General features: G+C 42.6%; 1 protein-coding gene across 1 annotated transcript in view; it reads right to left on the bottom strand.

Annotated features, from left to right (window-relative positions):
- TRAM2 (translocation associated membrane protein 2) overlaps positions 1 to 21520 on the bottom strand; it is an 895653-nt gene that overhangs the window by 141368 nt on the left and 732765 nt on the right. The gene's annotated exons all lie outside the window — the stretch shown is intronic.

Genomic DNA, 21520 nt, shown 5'->3' with positions numbered 1-21520 from the left:
CTACAATGGGAAGCTAGCAGGTAAACACGGGCCATACAATTCTGGAGAACCACCATATGCATCATGGTCTTTTCTAAAGTGATGTCCTTTATGATCTCACAGGTACTATTTGCTAATACCTCCAGTAACTTGTCTAATTTACACAATTAGTAGATAGCTTTAACTTCATATGCAGGAAATATACCTGCTCCAGCAATTACCCCATCACCTAAATCCATAGCTTTTAGGGTCTTTAAGTCTAAGTTCTGAAGTATGTGTGATGCATCCAAAACCTGCACATTTTCATGAAAGTCAGTGTTCAAGTTTAATTCTGTGGTCATTTTTTAAAATGTCTTATGGCTGGTATTACACATTTTATATAACAGGAGCCATACCAGTTTGATGGTAGCCATTTACAGGCTCTATTTCCACACACAACACACATAATATATGTGAATTAAGGCATAGCTAGAATGCCAACCCAGTTGTTCTAGAAGCATGAAGAAAATATCATACACTGTCTCTACTTGTTTCTGTAAATCTTTAGTCATGTTAAACAGTGTATGAACTGTTAACCTTGCATATTTTTCTTCCCTATCTCTGTATGCTGTAATGGCAAAATTACACTGACTACTGCCTATGTTTTTTTTAACCTTATGGACTGGTACCTCATTGTACCACGATGCCTCTCTCTAATAGCAAATGAAACGTTGTCCGTAGAGTAAAATATTGGGTGTTATTAACATTAATGTTTTTCAAATATTGTACTGTTTGGCCCACTTTCTTTTTCACTATATTGATTTTATTTTATGCTCCGATCCCTGGAATAATTCCACGACATCAAGTGCCTCTTCTCTGGTCAATAATAGCAACAGCTAGGAAACTAATAAAGAATTGGAAGAGCAAAACTTCTCCTTGTTGTTGCACTAAATTTCTTAGTATGACAAAAATTGTATGTAGCAGTGAGCTGCATATGATTAGAATGAGAACTTCTAATATTACTCATTCATTCAAGTTGTGGCTAAAACTAAAGATTTGCTTGAAAAATATTAACTGTTGTTAATATGTATTCCATTGATATATTACACAGCTGTGGACGTATGTATATAGTTATTTGTTATCTTTTATTCTTTGTTATTAAAATAAAATAAAATGTTTTTGTGAAAAAAAGAAAACATGCCAATATGGTTTGTTTTCATTTATATAAATGTATGACTGCCTATGTCATAACTGATAATTTAAAGATTTTTCTTGTTTAAAAAAGGACAGACCAAGTAGTAATTCTGGATTCAATTTGATCTGCCACACCAAATGTGTGCTTTCATACCAGGCTCCTCTATAGTCTCTATGATATATCCCAATTTATTCATGAAAAATATATACTTTTTTAATTCATACAAAATAAGAAAATGGTTGTACAATGCATTCATTTCATCTGTCTTAGCTATGCTATAAATGTGATTAAAAATTATTTTGCCAAGCCATCTCTCAATCTTCCCCAGATAAAAGGAATTACAAAAGTCAAGCACATTGCTACATAAACAACTCCAATGGTGTTACAGTTATAGCGAGCTGTAGAATACTTCTTGTCAAACAGATTCTTCAAAATAAAATTAGTTTTTTCCTTCTTCCAGCCCACAGCTCCTTCAATGGGAGTATTCCAAGGGTCCATCATAGTTCCTCTTCTCTATTTTCATTAACTACTTCATAACCTTACTACTCTACAGCTCATCCTCTAGGCTGATGACACGTTAATCCAAGTCTCAGACACAACCACTTTACAATTGAAACATAACTGCCAAAAGACCTTAACTCACTCAATTCCTGGATCACTAACCACAAAAAAACAAAACAAAAAAAAAAAGTTGCGTATGTACCATAATGTTCCATCTGTGTTGTCCATTTTCATTCTTCCTCAACTGTTGGGTTCAGATTTGATCCTCAGATCTGACTCAGCCATTACATTAGCTCCTGGCTACCAAAAAGCTCTCACGCTCCTCCCTTATGGATAATGCCCAACCCTTAACATACCCCAGATCTTGTTTGTTGGTGTACATAAGATAGGAAGTACTAATATAATATTATAATACAATATTCCTGACAGAAGAAACCATACTTGGAGCTCAACATGAGAGACCGTGGTGCCCTTATATGCTCTCATTCTTCCAGAAATCAATTGTGAAAAAGGTTGGGGGTTGGTGGGTGGGAAGTTGAGGAAGAATGAAAATGGACCACACAGATGGAATGTTATGTTAAGTACATAACTTTTTTATCTGATGTTGTCAATTTTCATTCTGTTGGGAGAGAGTCCCCAGCTACCTAAAATCCTAGGTGGACTCTAAGGAAGGACACTCCTGATCACAGCTGAGCTAAAAGCTGCCCTTCCTCTCAAGACCAGATCCAGTTTGTAATGAGTAATAAAGGTATGAGGGTTGGCCCAAGTTGCAGCCACACATGTGTTATCCATGGAAGCCCTAGATAGAAACACTGAAGACGTTGCCATGAACCTAGTTGAATGGGCTCAAAGGTTTTGGTAAAGATAGACCCAATTTGTTGTAGACAAATGATATGCACTCCATCATCTATCTGGCTAAAACTACCTTTGCAACTGATTTGCCCAATTTAGAATATGTAAGGGAGACAAATAATTGATCTGTCTTCCTAATTTATTTTGCTCTATTCTGAACTACTTCTGGCAGAGGTAATGGCCACTAGAAAATTAGTTTTCTAGTTCAGGAATTTAAGATCACATTTTGCTGCTGGTTCAAAGGGGGAATGAATTAAGGGATGCAGTACCAAATTTAAATCCTATGGTGGAGTAGGATCTTTATAGGGAGGTCTCATCAGAAGAGTGCCTCTCAGAAAAGCCTTACTAGATGAAGCCAAGGAATAATTCTCAAATCCAATATGAAAGTTAATGACTGCTGCTAACTGAACTCTAATTGTTGAGAAGCTATCTCCCGCATTAAAAACGTTGCCAAAATTCAAAAACACTTTGTACAGGAGCTGAAAAGGGGTCAATATGTTTCTGATGTGCCTCAAAAACAAACCTTTTACATTTACTTCTGTAAAGCTTTCTCTTAGAAGCCTTATGGGAAGATAAAACTATATGATGGACATGGCAAGAGAGCATCGGCTGTCTGGCTATTAAAGGAATTGGAGAAACCACGCTGTTAGCTTGAAGTTTGAGATATCTGGATGACTCATGCCTGTCGGGGAAGACAGGAGGGTCAGGAATCTGATCCAGAATCCAAAGTGGATAAAGTAGATGAGGCCAAAGGAAGGGGAACCAAATCTGCCGAGACCAATAAGGTGCAATGAAGATGTCTTTGCTATTCAAATGGACAGCCTTCTGAAGAAATATGGAAATTAGGGGAGTTGGCACAGAGAAGACCACTGGGTCAATCATTGAGTACAGTGTTCCTCGGTGATTCTACTGGTGGGGGCATGAAGACAAAGAAGCTAAAGCATTTGTTTAGAGGAGATGTTAAAAGATCGCAGCAAGGCTGGCCTCACTGATGGATAATCATTTCTGCCACTTTCATGTTCAGAGACCACTCATGAGGCAGTAGAATGGACTTGCTCATGCTCAATTTGTCTGGAATGTGCATTGCTATCAGAAAGCAGTTGCAAGAAATCACCCATTGGCACACTCTGAAGGATTCTCGACACAAGGGGTAAAACCCGTTTTCCCCTTGTTTTCCAATGTACCAAATTACTGACACATTCTCCGCCTGAATCAAAATTGTCCCAAAAGGGAGAGGGTCTTGGAAGGCCTGCAATGCTAAAAACATCACTCTCATTTCCAGGACATTGATATGCATATTGGCTCCTTGAGGGGACCAAGTGCCATGGACTATCAGAAGCGTCCGGGGTCACTACAGCCTTGGCCTAGGGAGAATGAAAGGATAGCTTTGTAGAATCTGATCCGATTGAATCCACCACCAAAGGTATCTCTTGGATGACTGAGTGATTGTTATTTCGGCTGACATACATTGATAAAAAATCGACCACTGTGTTGCTAGCATCCTCTGAAGAATTCTCATATGAAATCTTGCTAGAGAAACTAAAATTATGACCACTAACATTGACCCCAGTGCTTGGAGAATCAACCTGGCTGAAACTATAGTACTGTGAATTATTTTCCCAACCTGAAATCTGACCATCTGCACTTGTGAGATAGGAAGAGAAGCTGTCACTGATACTGTGTTGAAAACAGTTCCTATGAATTCCAGTGTTTGAGATAGTTGTAAATGAGACTTGTAATTTATGGTTATCCCAGGATGGGAGCATGGATGGAGTTCCCAATCTCTTGCTCTTATTAGCAGATGCCTGGTTGGGATGGTAATGAGACAGTTGTCTCGAGAATGGAAACACTCTGAATCCCTGCAGTCTCAAGTGAGCTGCCACCACTGCCATGTATTTGGTAAACACCCTGGGGGCTGTAGTGAGGCCAAAGGATAATGCTCTGAACTGATAATGGCCAACTCCCAGCCAGAAGTGTAAATACCTTCTGTACTGTTTTTTCATTTTTATGTGATAGCACGCATCCTGAAGGTCTTTTGAGCACATCCAGTTGTCCTTGCACAAAAACGGCAGAATGGACTGAACTGTGACCATATGAAACTTTGTGTTAAACTGATTTGTTCAAGTTGCTGAGATCAAAAATTAGTCTCCAGTCCCCTGTTTTCTTTGGCACTAAAAAGAATCTTGAGTAAGTTCCGGATTCTATCTGGTATGGTAGACCTCCTGAAAGACTTTTCTAGCAGCGTTTGTATTTCTATTGCTGCTGCTTTCCTCTGACTGGGTGGAACATTGGGAAAGTTTGATAAAGGAGGTGGAAGGGAAAGGTAATAATATAACTCCTGGATATGATTCTCTGCACTTCTTTAAATTCTCCAAGTCTTCTGGGTTTCTAATACCATGACAGGAATGGACCCCATTCCTAAGTCAAAGTACGATTAAAATTCATGAAATTAGTATTGTTTCACTCTTTGATGTCAGCCAAAAGTGCTCTTGCAGCACCTGCAATGTGCCCTGTAAGGACTCCTTCTGCAATTCGTATGGTGAATTGGTAACGCATCTAAATATGATTGTAAATTATTTTTTATAAGACCCGTTGCTCCTACTACTATTGGAAATGTCTAGGTATCTTTCTCCACATGACTCTCATTTCTGCCTGCAGATCCAGGAATTTTATGACCGTCTCCTCTCTGTACACAAGATACTGTAGTCACTAGGTGTGGCGATTTCAGTGATCAATGCTACTTTTGTCTTCTTTTCTTGGACCACTGTATCCAATTTTCTAGCATCTATCTTTTGGACTGTTGGTATTGGGTGATCCCATGTGATATAAACTTCATCATTTTCTATGATTCTTTGTGGCTCATGTTTCCAGTGTTTTTCAGCCACTTCAATACTATAATGTTTGCACAATCTCCAGTGTAACAGTCTTGCCGCATTATTATGCCTTTCAGTATACAGTCCCTCTGCCATTAGTGCTTCTCAACCTGCAACAAGGTGTGTGACAGTTTCCAATTTGGTTTTACAAAACCTACATATGTCTATTTCTCCCACATATTCAATGGACTTTGTAAACCAGCGTGTACGTAGCCCACTGTCTTGGGCTGCCAATATTAACCTTTCATTTCTTGATGTGAATTCACCTCTCCTTAAATATTCCTGCGTTCATTCTTGATCAACATTCTCTGCACCCACATATCTCTTGTGATGTCCAGCCAGGCTCTCTGGTGCAGGAATAATCTACCCCCCAATTACCTCCAGTTTGGGACAATCAGGCCTCCTTTCAAGAGTGCTGGTAGGGTCTATCAGAGAAGGAATCTCTGGGCCCCTGGTTCTGCAGGCCTCCTCTGCCATATGGGCATTGTTGTCCAGGTGAGTTCCACCCTCTGCCCCTGGGGGAACTATCAACATGTGGATCTTGGAAAGGACCCTGGGACTTTCAGAACCACATTTTTCAGCCACCTTAAGTCCTAGAAAAGGATCTTTGAGGATCGAAAAATGTATGCCCAGTGCGGAGACAGTCTTTCCCTCATTCTCACAACTGGAGAATGTGTCTAACTTCAGGGCCAAAAAACAAAACTGCCATCAAAGGGTGCGCTGACAAACAAGGACTTGTAGGGCTCCGCAAAAATCACACAACTGCATCCAGGTATGCCTAATGATGGAAATGCTTGAACTTGCCGGGCTTGAGGCACCTTCAACTGCATGTGAATTGAGCCTCATGGATGAATTAGAAATAAATTACAGGGTAGCCAACTGTGAAGACAAAAAAGTGCGAGTCTCAGCAGTAGTCATTACAGAAATGGAATATGATATAGTTCCTTTATCAAGTTCCTTTGCAATCTTGTAAAGTGTGCCAGGTAGTTCAGTGACCTGACGGCAAAGGTTGCTGATGCATGCAGACATTTCCCAAAATGTCCAACACCCTAGACCTCCTGTTAGGGGAAAGGACAGAGGAACTCTGCTCAGCAAGTTCCTTTTTGGTGGCCATGGCCATGACCATTGCATCTACAGGCATTACTTTGCTCCAGAATTACCTAGTTACTGGTGGAGCCAGAATCTGATCCGGTCTTTTGGGGAGTGGCTCAACTCAGTCAAGCTCCTTCACTCCCACCTAGAGATCAAGTCAATGAGCTCTCATTAGCAGGCAGAGTAACCCAGGAGGTAGATGGATCAGCTCCAAAGGCCTCCAGGATTACCGATTCCTCTGGAGAAGGGTTATCGGAGGACCAACCACCCCTCTGCTTAAGTATCTCAAGAATGTCTCTGAATGAGACGTCTTCAGCCAGTGACCGTGGGGCCCCTTCCCCTTCACTGGAATCAGCATCTTCAGTGAAGGACTCCTGAGGGGAGTCCAAGCGCCTCCTCTTGCACTTCTTCTTCCTAAGGACTTCTCGGTAGGATGTGCTGAAGTATCAGAAGAGATTGTAATACCCTACAGGGTAGTCTGGAGACTCTGAGCTGGCTCTCCCTGTGGTGTAGAATGATTGTGGCTTAAGGCATACAGACATCTGGGATCCACAGGGAAGACCTGAGGGGGGAGAGACTATCCGTCTTATCGAAGCAGAAATAACACTCTCCACCACCTCAAAGGCAGAATGCCCCAGGGAGAAAGCAGCCAATGGGAGTCGAGCAACCACACTTCTGTCCCACTGGCTCCATCTGCCCCGAGGGCAATCCACCTGAGGTATGGGTCAGAGCCGAGCTGTCCAGTGCTGAGTCTCTGAGGGGCACAGACAGCTCTGACAGCTTCTGATTTATTTCTAACACTTCAGATCCGACAGGGATACTAGGGCTCAGAGTGTCATCAGCTCTGACATGATGAGAGCCAGAGCACTCACAGACTTCCTCAGAGCTGTAGGTACAAAATTTTGGATCTGATCCAGACAGTCCTGGCATACCAGGATGCAGGGGCTCGAAAATGGATGGACGGATCAAAGAAGGAGCAGAGAGAGGTGGAGTAGTTCAAACTAGGGCTTCCTGACCCAAAGGGGTAGAAGCCAGGAGAACTGTCATCTTTTTCTGCACAAAGAGAAATCTCATCATTCTGCCCACATCAGTTTCAGTCAGACTTCTGGAACAATGAGAGGAAGCTAAGGATGGGGACGTAGAGTGCTGATGCTTCATGAATGGAAAAGGTACTCTGGAAGGTATCGGATCAATACTGGGTGAATATCTAGTTCTTGGTAAGGGCCTTGGACCTGAAGAGCTTGGATCCGAACAGGCTGTTGTCAGATCAGACACTGATATAATAGAAGTAGCCTTCGGATCCAATTTATGTTTTTTCTTTGGCGGCTCTGTGGATAAAGGAGTCAAGGATCCTGAAGTTCTAGGAAACCTAGTGGAAGGCTCCTTAGCTTTTGACTTGGAGGGCTGAGTTCCAGGAACAGCCTCAAAGATGTAGGGAGCAACCCTTTCAAAATTATTTTATTTTTCTGGTCCACAACGACATGCGGATTAAAGTTTTTACATATCTGACAGTCTACTTGAAGGTGATCTGGGCCCAAACAATAAATGCATAACGAATGAGTGTTGGACAAGGACAACTTGTGCCTGCACTTTTGGCACTTCTTAAAGCCAGAAGGGCCTTTTTCTGACATTTTAAACTATAAAACACAAAAAAAGAGAAAAGTCTTTTTTTTTTTTTTTTTAAGTAGGAAAACAGAAAAAGACAAAGAAATACCAATGATGGTATGAATAATTACATTAACTAGTGTAAAGGAAGAAAAAAATGGATAGCCACCGACAATGGTAAAAAAAGACAACACTGACAGTAAGAAGAGAGAGGATTTATACAGAAGAACAGGATAAACTATTATAGAAAAATAGATAACTGAAAAACTCAACGTTTTATCCAATTGTTTGAGAGCTGAAGGCGACCATGTCTAATCGCAAAAGCAGCAAACGAGATCTGGGGTATGTTAGAGGTTGGTGCATTATGGGTAAGGAAGGAGCTCGAGAGCCTTTTGGTGGCCACGAGCTAAAGTAAGGGCCAAGTCAGATTTGAGGATAGGATTCAAACACAAAAGTTGAGGATAGAATGAAAATTGACAACATCAGATCTAATATTTAATCCCACAAAAACAAGACATGTCATTTTGCAAAACCAAAAACTTAATCACCAAAGTCATTCAGGATCACTACCCTTTGTAGTGGATTTGCAATAGAAACAACCAGCTCCTTCAAATACAGGTGAAAAACTGCTCAAATACGTACACATATGCATACAACTCCAGCAGTTTCTACAGGAATGTGTGTCCATTAAATGTCTCAACCAGGAACTAAAGTACACTCTATGTGCACTGAGATAAGAATATATTGTTCTAGCCTTTCAGGAAGTCATTTGAACGAACTTGCTACAAAAACGCAGTAACACAGCAGGCATTCTAACACTTATAAAGAAAACTGAAGAGCTTTCTCCAAAAAGTAAAAGTCAAAAGTAACACTAATTGTAACAGTGGCCCTAAAAAGATTCACAAACATAGGAGGATACATAAAACTGCTTATTGTAAAAATATTCACCCCTGCTTCTCTCCTCCAGTATAAAGATACTGCAAGAAAATTCTAAACTAACTAAACATCACAAGCTCATACTACCTGGTGACCTAATCCTTGACTGGAAAGGCCCACTTAAAGGGCAACATACTAGATTCCTAACACTAAACGGGCTTGCATGAACAGTTTCAGAGGGTATAAGTAGGAGGAAAATCAAATAATACACTCGACAAGTTAAGGGGCTCACATATTTTAACTAATGGATGATCACTATCCCATTCTACCTTCTTGGTTATTCTAAACTGAAAAAAAAACTTCTCACTCATTGTACTCCTGACTTAAGAGACTAAGAAGGCTTAAGCTGCTTATTTCAGCTTGCATATAGCAGAGGAATGGACAGGAGTGGGGCGTGTGCCTAGGCACACCGCCACAGCTAATCACATGCTTCCCACTCTTCACCAGGGAAGGAGAATGTCTATAAGGGCAGCAGGACTTTTGAGTGCACAACATACCAAAGTACCAAGCAGAGAGAAAGGGGTAAGACCACAAAGAATGCTGTCTCAGGATACCTCATTCTCCTCACTGGCTCCAAATCTAGTCAGAGGAAGTCCAGGGGAGGACAGACAGGTTTAGTATATCCACTGGACAAGGAGAACCACTTGGAGCAGCTGATGGTCAGCTGTGGGGGAGAGAAAACTAGTGCAAAAATATTATCCTCACTAATGGTTAACAAAACTGGTCCTTTTGTACTGCCCCTCAGGCAAGCTTTTAATGATGTGCTTAGAATGACAACTAGTGGAATGCAAAAATATATTTTTATCCATGGTTTGACACAAAGCTTGACGGCAAAATCATATGCAAATTAAAGCATAGTGAACATATTCCAGGTTGTATTTCATTAAACCAACATACTGTCATAACACTGCCATGACAACAAATAGGTCAGATTACAAGTAATCATCAAATGATCACTTAATGACAGCAAAGAACAAGTATAAAAAAAGTTAAGTAGTGCCTTACAGTTGCTAGGTCATAACATAATATTAGAGTCAATACCAGCATATTCTCATTGTTATTTTTGTTTTTCAGCTTTTCCCATTTAGGGGTCGCCACAGCGGAACTCCTGTCCGCTAATGATTAGCAGTAGATTTTCATGAACGCCGAGGTGCCAGCTCGATGTTCAACCTTCAGCAAAGGCACGCCCATTTACGCATGTCTTTCAAACGCCCTCCCAACCGTGGGGAGGACATGCAGACTCCACACAGAGGGCACTCCCCACACTTCAGCATTGAATCGAACGGGAGAACCTCTTGCTGTGAGGCAACAACGCTACCGCTGCACCACCGCGGATTCTCATTGCACATGTTCATTATGAAGTGTCTTATATTTAATCTGAAAGGGGTCCTTTAAACATGCAATAAAATTCTAAGTTCATTGCTGCCAATCTGCCTCTCATTTTCAACACTTTATAGAGCAAGCAGTGAACACTTTAATCAAAGCAGACTCAGCATAGGTCAGTCCTACACATTTTCACTGCACTGTGCAGGCCTTAATAGCCTTCTAGCTTAATTTTGTTTCTGAGAACTAGCCAGTTTTTTGTTTCAGCACTTGTTCAGAACTTATTGTAAGCACTAAATAAGCTACAAATTACTACAGCACTCAACTTTCCTCACTGTCTAGAGGAAAACAGTTTCTAGTACTTAACAAATAAGCACCTATCCAGGCATGTCTAAGGGACAGCCCCCGGTGTTTTCTCCTGTCTACCTGATGAAACTGAGCATCCTGGGGCAATGCAGTAATTGCCTCATGTACACAGACAACCTTCTTCTCCTACCACCCAACACTACAACCTGTGAGAGATGCACTTATATAGCCAAACTGGAAGCAAAGCTCTCTTCACCAAAGACTGGACTAGACAGTCAAGAGAAGGTAAACACTTGCACCACACCACACTCAGCACATAGTCCCTCAAAACCTACACCACCAAAATACACACATAGAAACACAAAACACACACCTACATTCGCGGAGGCTCTCAGTAAAAACCTGCCCAAGCAACAGGGACCTCCAAAGCAGAAACACAAGCAACCTCCACCCCCCAACACAACCCAAATGACACATAGCCCACAAACTCAGTATGCCACTCTCCACAGCCAATAAGGCATAACAACGTACCCAACACTCTAGTCATAGGTGATTCTATAGTCAGGCACACTGATGCTCCACTCACCAGGCTAAACAAGGAGAAAGTTACTGTCAGCTGCCTGTCGGGTGCCAGGATCCGCCACATAACGCATGCACTCAGGTCACTCCACAACAACTACAAATATGACTCTGTCATTGTCCATGTTGGTGTGAATGACCTGAGACGTACCTCCTTGGACTACATGAAAAGGGACATGGAGGAGCTGTCCGATCTTGTAGCCCAGGCAGGTATGACCCTAGCTCTGAGTAGCATCCTGCCATAACCCAGAATGATACCACAGTACAAGGACAAAATTATTGACTTCAACAACTGGCTAAGCTTCTGGTGTCATTCTAAGGGGATCCAGTATCTGTCTGCCTGGGATGACATGATCGACAAGCCACGATGCTTTGCCAGAGATCGCCTGCACCTGTCACACCTGGGATTCCGGATATTGGCGAAGGCTCTAGCCACCCCTATAGTGCCTTTTTTAGGCAAGGTTCAAATGACAAATTCACCACCCTAACAGGTACAGGCAAGAAGAATCTGAGGGTATTGTACTCAATGCTAGAAGTCTAAACCTCAAAATGCACTCTCTCGAGGCACTCCTTAAAATGGAGAACATAGACATCTGTGCAGTGACAGAGACCTGGTTCAAGGCTCCAGAGAGTACCCCTGCATTACCAGGCTATAATTCATACCACACCTTACGGCCACCTAACCCAGACCGAAACACTAAAGGCGGAGGCGTGTCCATATTCATTAAGGATATCCACACCTCCAGGCTAGTTGCTCAGCATAATGCATCCGAGATTATCCAAGTGCAACTAACTCTGGGCAAGACCGCAATCCAAATTGTAGCTTGCTACCCCCACCATGCCCCAGGATTCCCACTCCTCATTTCTTAATACACTGGAAAATATTAGGGTACAACCCAACACCCTAATATGGGTGATTTCAACTACCCTACCATTATCTGGGAAAACTACTCATGTACCAACTCTTGTGCTCAACGTTTTCTGGAATTCATAAATTCCAATGCCATGGATCAACTTATCCACACCCCCACCAGGGGCAGCAATATCCTAGACCTGGCTATTACCAACATGGGCAATCGGTGCTCCACACCAGAGGTCAATTCCTCATTGGTCAGATCCGACCATAAGCTAATCACCCTAGACATCCACATCCCCCCCCCCCCCAATTAGGGAAATCACAGTAAAAAATTTCTCCAAAGCCAACTTCACGCTTCTTAAGACAGAAGTGGCAAACTTCACGACACCCATGCTGACAGACAGTAGAGGTATGTCTGCTGAATCTTACACAAACGCACTTTATAAGCACTTACATGAGTGCATGGATCGTGCAATCCCTAACAGAACCAAGATGCTATCCTCCAAAAAAAGGAAGCCAATCTGGTGGTCCCCTGCCATAAACAAACTCTACAACAGAAGAAATTAACTGTTGCAAAAAAAGAGTAAAATCTCATGATTGGAGAAACTCACTGGTCAGCTTCAGTAAGAAGCTGAGATCCCTCATAAAATCCTCCAAAGCTAGTTATGAAAACAAAATCGCCACTGACTCTAAAGACAACCACAAAGCATTCTATAGCTATGTCAAGAATCTCAATGGCAACACTCAGATCTGCTCTGAGTTACAGCACAATGGCACTAAATATACAGAACCAACGGATATTGCCAACATCCTGACAGATAGGTTCAGTGCTAACTTTACTCCTCTGTCATCCCCTAAAGGGCCCATCTCTATACCAGAAGAATGCAAAGTTCCTGTAATCATGGCTGCACAGGTAAAAAAAACACTATCCAAAGCCAAGAACACAGCATCCATGGGAGCTGATGACATCCCAGGCTGTGTTCTACATGAACTACAGAACGAACTGGCACCCCACCTAAGTACCATGTTCAATCATAGCCTCACCTCAGGCTATGTGCCCACTGAATGGCGCACAGCGACAGTTATCCCACTCCACAAAGGGGGAGCCACCACAGACCCCGGAAACTACCACCCCATTCGCCTAACGAGCCTGGTCTGGCAAGGCTATGGAGCGTATCATCATTGAACTTATAAACAATGACATTGGTAATCTCCAAACTCAGGACCCCATCCAGTTCGGGTTTGTAAAAGGCAGATCATGTCTCCTAAACCTGATAGACTTCTTTGAAGCAGTCACCAAAGCCGTAGATCAGGGTAAGGTGGTTCACACAGCCTATCTAGATCTCACCAAGGCTTCTGACACCATCCCCCACTCTGGAATTATAGATAAACTCACTAAACTAGGTATAAATCCCTATGTCACAAGATGGGTTGCCAACTGGCTCACTGACAGAACCCACACTGTGAAAGTAGCAGACTCCAAATCCAGCTTCAGACCAGTGACAAGTGGAGTACCACAGGGTTCAGTCCTGGGTCCTCTCCTGTTTGGTATCTACTTCTCTGAAGTACAGGCCAACACAGAAGGTCTTTGGCTAACTATGTTCACAGATAACTGCAAACTAGGAGCCATAATCAAAACTCCAAAAGATGTGGACATCCTACAAAAGGGCCTTGCTGAGACAGATGCCTGGTGTCAAAGCCATGGCCTCAAGCTCGATGTCAAAAAGTGCATTGTCGTTCCTTTTGGTAAAAACTCAGTACCCATGAACTACCACATAGGTGGTAGTCTACTTAACACCGAAGTGTGATAAGAGACCTTGGGACACAGGTGGACAGTAGTCTCTCCTTTGATAATCACATTGCCACAGTAGTCAGGAAATCCTTCTATGTGGCACACCTCATCACAAAAGGTTTCTCATCCAGGAAAAAAGAGGTCATTGTTCCCCTCTACTCGTCACTCATTAGAGTACAATGCCCCTTTTGGTATGTACCTCACAAGACATCTACAACAACTGGAAAGGCCACAGAAATACCTCACGAAGAGGATTACCGGCCTCAAAGAGATGCCCTTTGCAGACTGTCTCAAAAAACTGCAGCTTTACTCCGTTGCATATCGCCTACTCAGAGGCAATCTCTGCCTAACACACAAAGCTATGTCAAACCCAGAGCTTTTAGACATGCTCCACTTAAAGAAATCCCAATCCCTACGAGCTATATGCTCTAGGGACCTAAACCTCATCACCTCAATAAACAGAACATGCTGGAGGGATAGATTCCTGTCCCAGAGACTTCCCATACTCTGGAACAATCTACCTATCTATATCAAACAAAGCTCCTCATTAGCACTGTTCAAGAAAAATCTTGATGATTGGATGGGAGATAGGAAATTCACCCCGGGGATCACTTCTGTGGCTCTGCTCGACAGTGGCACAGGAAAATAATTTTCTTGGGTGGCGAAAGCCAGGGTACCTTTGGCTAGGCTTATATAGGCCCTAGGGCCAATAGTCTAGTACCTACCTATGAACCTATGTCACACTTTTAAAGGTATGCTTTGTATGCATGAAATTCATGCGTAAGTGGCAGAAGTGAAACCATAAACATGAAAGAAAGATTTTCACATTACCTTTTGTACTCCCTTCCTATCCTACACTAACCACTGTAATTATGATGTGACGACTTCCCCCTATACCTGATCAGTATATATCAACTTTTTTTGCACCACACTGCCCAACAACCATCAGCACCCCTCCACCCAATCCAGTGGCCCATTTGTTCACCCTAGAGTGAAATAAGAGATTATCATAAAGGTGTCACACTGGTTCCATTACAGCATTTTTGCTGCATGCCTATAACTCAATCCCCTGGTGGTGACAGGCTTTCATTTCAGCAAAAGGGACCATGTGATACAAAGGTATGTATGCTCCCTGACATGCCCCTGTAATGGCTACCATTACTGGCTTGGACAGGTCTCACCCACATCATAGACTTGGTGTTCCACTTTGTATTGGAGACTAGGATCCCAGTGTTGGATGCAATAACCCACTTGGGTATTGTTGACAAACTCACTAAACTAGGCATAAATCTGTACATAACTCACTGGATTGTCAGCTGACTCACATTTAGGACACAGAAAGTCAAAACTGGTGATACCACCTCCATCAAGACAGAGAGGTCACCAGCAGAAAACCTTAGGGCTCAGATTTGGGTCCACTCCTGTTTGGCATCTTCTTTTCGGAGGTCAAAGCCAATGACAAGGGTCTCTGGCTCATGAAGTTTGTAGATGACTGCAAAATGCGAGCTATTAAAGACTCCTCCCATGACACTAACATTCCTTAAGAGGGGCTAATGCAGACAAATGACTGGTGCCAAAGTCCAGGATTAAATAACAATGCCAACACATTACAGTTGTGTGAAACCTTACAACAATAGATGTTGTTCTCTTCACTGCTGCAGTATTCTTCAGCTAAGGGATCTCTTGCCAAGTATAGTTCAATGTCTGGCCAGTATACCAAAGCCTACAGCTCTTACAGGCATTGTAAATCACACATATGCTCCCTGCGCAAGATGTAGGGCATAAAGGTGACATACAGACGTAATCACTCAGAACTGAAAAAAACTCAAGGAGGAACAGAATACCCTCAGGGACCAAGATAAACATGTGCATCCAGAAGGAAAAATAAACAGGGAAGAAAGGAGAAGGATCTCTTGGCCAGAAGAGACAACTAGAACACAGGACAAAAGTCAGGACAGAGGAGGAAGGAGACAGGGACCGAATACTGCAACAGTGAAGAGAATGGCATCTACTATTATGGTAAGATGTTACACAACTGTACTATGTCCTTCTATATCACTGTTGCAGTATTCTTCTAAGAGAGTACAAGACTCAAGAGGAAGTCAGGGAGGAAGAAGGCACAGAGGAACCGTCCACAAACCCATGCAGAATAGCCCTGGCAAAGCCTGTTCTGGCCCAGAAAATAACATCCAACTTGTAATGTGCTGGCAGGTGAGCTTTATCTGGAATATGCCAACTTAGCATGGTGCAGATTACACAAATAATTCTGAATCAGAGGAACCTCCACAGATCCTGACAGTAAGAGAGGCACCAAACAGAAAATCTTTTCCATTTGGATATGTATGACTTTCTGGTAGTGGGTTTCCTGGTCTCCTGAAGTACTCAAAGCACATCCTTGGAAAAGAGATACCTGTAAGGGATCAAAACCCTGTCACCCACAGTGTCAGTTGAATAGTGGACAGGTGGGGATGGACAAGAGACCCCTTGTCTTGTGTGAGAAGATCCACTCGGTGAGGTAACTTGTGTTAACTGTCCCTGGCCAAGTGAGAGAGAAGGGGGGAAATACTGTCTGGGCCAAAAGGAAGTAACCAGCAAGATTTTGGGAGAGTCCTGCCTGATCTTGTGTAGACCTCATGGTAACAGAAGGGGAGGAGCAAAGAGAAACATCCCCTTCCAAGGAAAAGAGGGGGCATCCACTCTCCAAGTCAGAGGACTAGGGACTCTGGAACAGAATAGAGGAAGGGGGCTGTTCAGAGGGGACGTGAAGAGATCTACCTGAGGAATACACCACCAATGGGCAATGCCCAGAAACATACCTCTGTGAAGCATCCATTTGTGATCTTGTGTTCTGGACCTGCTTAGAGTATGCCACTAGATTGTGCTCTGAAGGAATGTAAACTGCCTGAAACGTCACTTGATACTAGATGGCTAGATCCCAGCTAGTCTGCAAAGATGATAGGACCTGGTGCCCCTTGCTTTTTGACATCCCACATCACTGTGGTATTGCCTGTGAAAATCCTGAGAGTCCTGGAATGAAAAAGGGAAATAAAAACTTGCAAAGCCATGAAAAGAGCCTTCATCTCTTAAGTCGATATGGTCTAACTTCTGATGAGGAAGCCAGAGGCCCTGGACCTTTAGGGGAGCAAAAGAGGCACCACACCCCCTGTCTGAGGCATCCATGAAAAACTCCAGAGTGGGTACCAGAGCTTGAAAAGGAAGCCTTGGATTGAATGGCAGTTGATGAATCCACCACTGAAGCTTGAGCTTGAGACAAGGAAGAAAATGAGCTAGGAACTCTAGGGGGTGGCAACGTTGGAGCCACACTGATTTGAGTAACACTGAAGTTTCCTTATAAGGAGCCTGGTGAATGGGAGCATGGGAATGGTGGAAGCCATAAATCCCAGGACCCTGAGAAATTCTCCTGACAGAGGACAGAGGAAGAAGAGATTGCTAAAAGGCTATCAAGAGACAGAACCGTGGGGGCAAGAAGAGATGGTCAGCACGGAAATTCTCTGAAGTCTGTAACTGAGGAAAACATTATTCTGGGAAGAAGTCAGAAATGCTGTACAGCTTTACAGTCTCTAAGTTATGGAATGATCTTCCCCCCTTCACTCAGAGCTATGTCTAATCCTTCTACCTTTAAAAACTCCCTTAAATTGCATCGCTCCTCACACTGGATATGTACCTGCATTTCCACTAAAAACCCTAAAACCTGACCCCCCCCAATATCCATCTCCTCATCACTCAATAACTACTCTACGCTAATTCCAAGTTTCACTACTTAACTGTATGCCTTCCTCACTGGTGCCACCAATGTAATCCATTGTTACCAAATCAATATATACAATCATATAGCTGTTATATGCTAATGTTGCCTTACAAACCCTGTATTGTTCATTATTTTTTTTCTGTATGTAATAATTCTGGAGCTTTTCTCCCCGGGCCTCTGCTGAAAATGGGTTCTTCAGGCCCAGTGGACTTTCCTGGTAATCAAATGCAATAAATACAATAAATGATTTCTAGAGGTTTATAATGAACCCCAGGCTTTGTAAAAAAACAAGTGGTAAACTGGAGATCCTGTAGCAGACTGCTGTGAGAAGGAGCTTCAATAAGTAGTTCATCTAGACATGGAAAAATCTGTACAACTCAAATCCTGAAAAAAGCAATGACAGGAGCGAGGCATCTGGTGAACACCGTTGGGGGAAAGGAGAGGTCAAAGGATAAAGCAGAGAACTGAAAATTAAAGGAAAAGACAGAGAAACACACAACATCCTGAAGAGAGGATGAATGCGGATGTGAAAGCAGACATCTTTGAGATCTAGAAATACCAGAAAGGCTTGAGGAAGCAGAATAGGAAACAATGTCTGAAGGGACAGCATCCAAAAAGAAGGGATCTTGAGAAAGGTGTTGAGTAGGGAAAGATCCAGAATTGGTTTCCATGTACCCTCCTTTCAGGGAACAAAAAACATTTGGAGTAAACCCCCTTCCCTACCTGGGTGGGAGGGAATGGGCTGAATAGGGCCCTGATACAAAGAGACTGTAGAACATCTAGGAAATGAGGAAGCTGTTTCCGTTTGAGGAATGTCTGAAAAAGGAGAAAGGGACTTCCAAACCATGAAATACCCTGGCGGATAATGGACAGAACCCAAGAGTCTGAGGTGATCCAATACAAATTTGGAAGAGACCGAGAGAGGAGGAGAGACAACAGGACCTGGCCGAAGGGAGGGGAAAGCCACATGTCAAATAAAACCAGGTTTGTCCTGAAAAGAACATTTATAGCAGGAAAGAGTGAGTAGACTTAGCAGGAGGAACATGCTTAGGACCCTTCTTACCCTTAGGAGAGGGAAGAGTTTGCCTACAAACAAAGGCAGACTTGGAAGAATAGTTCCTCTAAAACTTGGGAACAGGAGAAATAAAAATATGTTTCATCTCCTGCAAGGCATTGGCTTGAAATAAGTCGGCAGATGCATCGGTCCTACGAAGACTTTTGTTATCCAGAGGGTCATGCAAGAGTTTGGCCTTGACGTCATCAGTCAAAGCCTAAAGACAAAGCTAGCAATGACACCGAACTACTTCACTCTCTAGCACCTCGGCTTAAACCAGCCTTCATGGAGGCACTAGAGAGTAAAGTTTTATTAAATTTCTACAAAACGATTTGTGACATTCTTTTCCTGGCTTGGTAGTTTGGTGTTATTACTTGCTGCATTGTGGTTTGGTGAAAGCTGGCAATGACACCTTGTGATTGAGCCAAAGGCATCAGCTGCATCACAGTTGCATTTTATTAAATGGCAGGCCACTTGAGAAGTATAGCATAGCAGGGATGGGGCTGAAGCCTTCTCTTTAGAGTCAGGCAGGTCAGAATCCACTTTAGAAACTTGGGAGAGGAGGGCCAAAACATACCTGGTAAAATGGGTCTGGTAGTTAATGGCCCTTAAAGGACAAGGTGGCAGCAGTGTAAACTTTCTTTAAGAACCCTTCTCATCAGTGTCAGAAGAAAGCAGCTTGGTAGATGCAACACACTGGAATGCTTATCAGAAGAAACCGACACCACTGAAAGGTCATCAGAAGGGCACTTATAAAGACATTTGCAATCCTCAGGCACCTTGTAGAACCTCTCAGGCTTCTTTGTACAGGACTCAGAGTCAGGGCTACAAAAGCTGCAGAACAAGTATCCAAAAGGGCAGACAAAATGGGAAGAACAGCAGATGGCTTGGAAGATGCTATCTGTAGGAGTTCATAGTATCATTTTTGAATATCCGAGACCTGGGAGCAATCCCATTTAAAATAGCCCATCATGTAGGCAATTGTATCCGCAAAGGACAACTCTTCCAAAGGGAAATCTGGACTTAAGGAATCCTCTTCTTCTGAACTGTAGTCCAAGAGGGAAGGAATTTGGGAAGAGGAGGTCAAGGAGTCTTCTCCAGAGTCCAAATCCTCATCTGAGGAGTCTATTTTCCCAGGTATCTTAAAAGAGGTGGGAGAACATGGGGGGGCAGGAACAAACATCCCTTAATGAGGCTTTAAGGCCATCAAAGCATTAAATAAATGAACATCCGCTCAAAAAACTCTCGGAGGGTTGGAATGCTGACGTGACTCTGTAATGGTGGGAGGAATTTCCTCTCTAACAAAAATCTGAGGAATCCTCCTTGGCCACTAAGAAATTATCAGCCAAGTATCCCCTTCAATGCCAGGTACAGATGTCTGAAAAGCCTTCAGAGATTTGCGAGAACTCAGATCCTTGCCAACTTCTGATTGGGTTGTGGCAGATGAATCTGACGCAAGCACTGGACAGTCTTCAGTGCTTTCAGTACCCTCTAGAGAGTCATCCAGGGGAGGCTGGACAGTAGCCAGAACAGCCCTGACATTTTTGGCCACCTTCTTGCCAGATGGATGGCCCTCAGCACAGGAGGATTCTGCCATCACACCCTGTGCCAACAGCTTAAGACGCTGGTTGTCAAGGTAACTGTACAAAAAGGAGAGACGACTGCATAGGGTCTTAGGCACAAATGCCTGGCAGATAGAACACTGCATATGATCATGGGAACACCCAAGCAAAAGTTACGACCACGTCAAATTCCAAGTGAAATGGATGTTTATTAAAACAAAATTCCCAACAAGACTTAGCGCTTTCACCTGTTTCATACAAGCATCATCAGAGTCATTCTGTTCCTAGCATATAGTCTACTTTATATAGTAACAAGACACCAATCAGAACTAAGTAATTCAAATTTAAAGAAACATTGCACAGGCTGCCTACCATCAGACTTAAGACTTAACCAATTGTACAAAGACTAATAATGTTGCATCATTAAAATAATCAATACATAAAAACACCAAAAAATAGTGAAACAATAAAAAATATAAAAACTATGTCAGATGCATGTTGCTCTTAGTTTCAGTACATTGGCCATGGAAAAGTTATCATTAATACCTGGGGACACTGTGGCATTTAGTCTCAGTTGCCATAGTGTCTCCCTAACCTCAAGTGTAGTTTTCTCATCAACCCCATTATTGTGTTTAACCCTATTGATAACAAAGAAGAAAAATGTATTAAAATTATCACATATTTCACTGTGACAATATAAGGCATTAGTGGTTTTTCTATTTTTCATACCTCTAAGGTGTTCTTCCATTCTGTCTCGTAACCTGCGTGTGGTTTTCTCCTACATAAAATGCAGGGCAAGTACCACACACAACAATATATACCACCATTTTTTGTGCTGCAGTTAGCCCGTCCTGGGCACTGTATTGACCTACCATGACCTTCAATGGTCATATATGGGCCCTCATGTATAAATCTACAGTACCTACACATACCACATTTACTCATCTGGGAGTAATAAAATTTGTTGGAAGCATCCTTATTCTTTTCCAAAATTTCTTTCAAATTTCTCCCTCTACTGTAGGTTACCATGGGATGGTCATCTAACTTGCTTTTCAACTCACTACTGATAGCTGTATCCCGGCAGTTGTTAATAAGCATTTTTAATGCCACAGAATTGTGGTTAAAAGGCAGAACCAATGTTTTATTTTGTGATGCAATTTGACATGCATTCATTTTTGTGCCTATATTCCTTAATAAAATTCGGGTGTATATATCCTTCCGTTTTTTTACGGATTTAATTTCTGATCTTAATTAACAGCCTAATTGG

The sequence above is a fragment of the Protopterus annectens genome, chromosome 2.part1, assembly GCF_019279795.1.
Source record: "Protopterus annectens isolate FY-2018-M chromosome 2.part1, PAN1.0, whole genome shotgun sequence".
In the NCBI taxonomy this organism is placed as follows: domain Eukaryota; kingdom Metazoa; phylum Chordata; order Ceratodontiformes; family Protopteridae; genus Protopterus; species Protopterus annectens.
The sequence above is the reverse complement of the archived record's forward strand: the minus strand, read 5'-3'. Positions and strand labels throughout refer to the sequence as shown.